The following is a 3,010-nucleotide window of genomic DNA, read 5'->3' on the forward strand; positions in this document are numbered from 1 at the left end:
CTCAGAAATCCACCTACCTCTGTCTCCCAAGTGCTGGGATTAAAGGTGTGTGCCACCGCTGCCCGGCCTATGTTTCGGAATTTTAAAAATACTACCATTAATTAAAACAAAACAAAACAAACAAACAAAAAAAAAACAAAAAGAGTTACTTAAAGAATACCTATTTTTTTATTTTTGTTTTTATTTTTTTGCTGAGCAATGATAGCACACACCTTTAATCCCAGTACTTGGGAGGCAGAGGCAGTCAGAACTTTTGACTACTGAGCAAGTTCCAGGTCAGACTGGACTACACAGAGAAACCTTGTCCCCAAACTCCTCCACCCCACACACACCCCAAAGAAAGAAAGAAAGAAAGAAAGAAAGAAAGAAAGAAAGAAAGAAAGAAAGAAAGAAGAGAGAGAGAGAGGCGCGGAGGGGGGAGGAAGGAAGGAAGAGAGGAAGAAAGAAAGGAAGGAAGGAAGGGGAAGAGGGGAAGAAGAAAGAAAGAAAGAAAGAAAGAAAGAAAGAAAGAAAGAAAGAAAGAAAGAAAGAAAGAGAGAGAGAGACAGAGACAGACAGGCGGAGGGGGGAGGAAGGAAGGAAGAGAGGAAGAAAGAAAGGAAGGAAGGAAGGAAGGAAGGAAGGAAGGAAGGAAGGGGAAGAGAGGAAGAAGAGAGGAAGAAAAAAGAAAGAAAGAAAGAAAGAAAGAAAGAAAGAAAGAAAGAAAGAAAGAAAGAAAGAAAGAAAGAAAGAAAGAAAGAAAGGCAAAAACTAACCAACTAACCAAAACAAAAACTACTTTCTTGGGGGTGGGGATGGCTCAGCACAGAAGAGCATTTGTTGGTCTTGGAGAGGACCTGAGTTCAGCTCTCAGAACTCCGAATGCCTTCTTCTGGCTTCTGCAAGCACTGCACTCAGGAGCACATAGTCCCACAGGCAGGCAAGCAGGCAGGCAGGCAGGCAGGCAGACAGGCACACGCCCACGTACATACACACACTTTAAATTTTTTTATCTTTTTTCTTCCTCCTTCCCTTCTCCCTTTTGCTCTGGCCCACTCCCCCTACTCCCTCTCCAGCCTCTGGAGTGCTCCAGCCCATAGGTTTTTTTTTTTTTTTTTGTTGTTGTTGTTTTTTTGTTTCTCATTACTGATAGTTGTGAGCCACCATGTGGTTGCTGGAATTTGAATTCATGACCCCCAGAAGAGCAGCCAGTGCTCTTAACATCTGAGCCATTTCACCAGCCCACACTTTAAAATTTTTAAAGAGATTTCCTATTTTCCTAAGTTACTTCACTAACCATTTGCTATGGACTAGGTATTTATCCCTGATAAAACTGAATTCAGCTGCCACTGTAACAGTATTAAGAGCGGAGGCTCTAAGGAAGCAACCAATGAATGAGGGCTCAGTGGAGCTGGTGCTCTTTGGTCTCCTGCCATGTGGTAACATTGTAAGCAAGTTCATTCAGGATGCCAGGGTTTTGATCTGGAGCTTCTCAGCTTCTAGAGCTATGAGCCAATGAATTTCTGTTCTGTATTTGGTAAGATGGCTTAACAGGTAAAGGCAGTTGTCCCATAGCCTGGTGACTGGAGTTTGATCCTGGAGCCATGTAAAGGTGGACAAAGAGAGCCAAGTGACTAAGCTGTCCTTTGACTCTACTCATGTTCTGCAGCACATATGCCCATACCTCACAATGTATACAAACATACAAACACTAATAATAAAATAAATAAAAGTAAGGGAAACGTCTCAGTTTGTGACTTTCTTATAATAAAATATAGCAGAATGAAACAGACTAAATGACCAACCAAAGAGAATTATTGTCTCAGAGAACTCCGTGCCTCTCAGTGGGTATAGCAGGGGTAGTCAGACAGAATGTCACCAGGCAGGCAGAAGCGTCTGACTTTGTGAGAAGTACTGTTTTACAGCTACTTAAAGTAAGGATGATTAATTGTATAAAGCACAGACGAGACGGACAACAGGTTTCTTATTCTGAACTGTACTATGGATGGCCAGAGCACCCGAGTTTCTCCAGTGTGACAGAGGTGTCACTCGGTTGACTCGGCACCAACTTCACTCTTTAGTATATGCTTCTCCAAAATGGACAGAACTCCTTCAAGAATGCTTCCTCCTAAGCCTTCTCAGGAGAGGAACAGTGTAGCAGGAAGGCGCTTGCTCTCTCACAGCTCAGGCTACTGTAGGGTAGGTAGGCCAGTGGTGCAGGAGGGAGGTCACCAAAGAAGCTGTTCCAGGCATATTCTCAGAAGATGCAAGGCCATGAGGTCCCTTTCCTAGCCAGGGTCTCGGGTGGCCCAGCATAGCACAGAACTCTCCTCTTCCCACCACCTCCTCCTAAGTGCCAAGGTTACAGTACTCTGGTTACACTGTGGACACAGGGACCAGTATGGCATCTGCCCACTCTGACAGACTGCAGGCCACAGATGCCCTGCAGGTGGCCCAGAGGCTTTCCAGAGTCACACTTTCCTCTGTTGCTCATGACACCAGGCACTGACTGCCTGAATCCCACCAGCTCTCAGTTTTCCTGTGCCAGTAAGGAGAATTAGGGTTAACCAGGTAAATACATACTACCTTCTGAAGAACTCTGCTTCCTTCTGAAAAAGCTAAGTACCACAGCACAGACATGTATGCCCAGTACTCGGGAGAATACTGGGATGTTGAGGTCAGCCTAGGCTACATAGTGAGAGCTTAAGAAAAACAGAGACAGAGACAGACAGAGGGAGAGTGGAAGGGAAGAAGGAAGGAAGAAGTCAGGAGAAGAGCTAGGGAAGGAGGGGAAGGGAAAGAAGGAAAGGAGGGAAGAAAAAAAGGATGGATGGATGTGGGTGGGCTGAAGAGATAGTCAGTAAAGGGATTGCCCTGCAAGCACAACTTGCTTGAGTTTGAGCCACACAATTCATGTAAGAAGAATTTGGGCTCCGGGCGTGGTGGCGCATGCCTTTAATCCCAGCACTTGGGAGGCAGAGGCAGGTGGATTTCTGAGTTCGAGGCCAGCCTGGTCTACAGAGTGAGTTCC

The 3,010-nt window shown here is 45.4% G+C and overlaps 1 protein-coding gene across 1 annotated transcript in view; it reads right to left on the minus strand.

The window, feature by feature from the left end:
* Positions 1 to 3,010, minus strand: part of Fam20b (FAM20B glycosaminoglycan xylosylkinase) — a 37,470-nt gene that overhangs the window by 1,428 nt on the left and 33,032 nt on the right. The window lies entirely within an intron of this gene.

This window comes from Mus pahari, chromosome 5 (assembly GCF_900095145.1).
Source record: "Mus pahari chromosome 5, PAHARI_EIJ_v1.1, whole genome shotgun sequence".
NCBI lineage: Eukaryota > Metazoa > Chordata > Mammalia > Rodentia > Muridae > Mus > Mus pahari.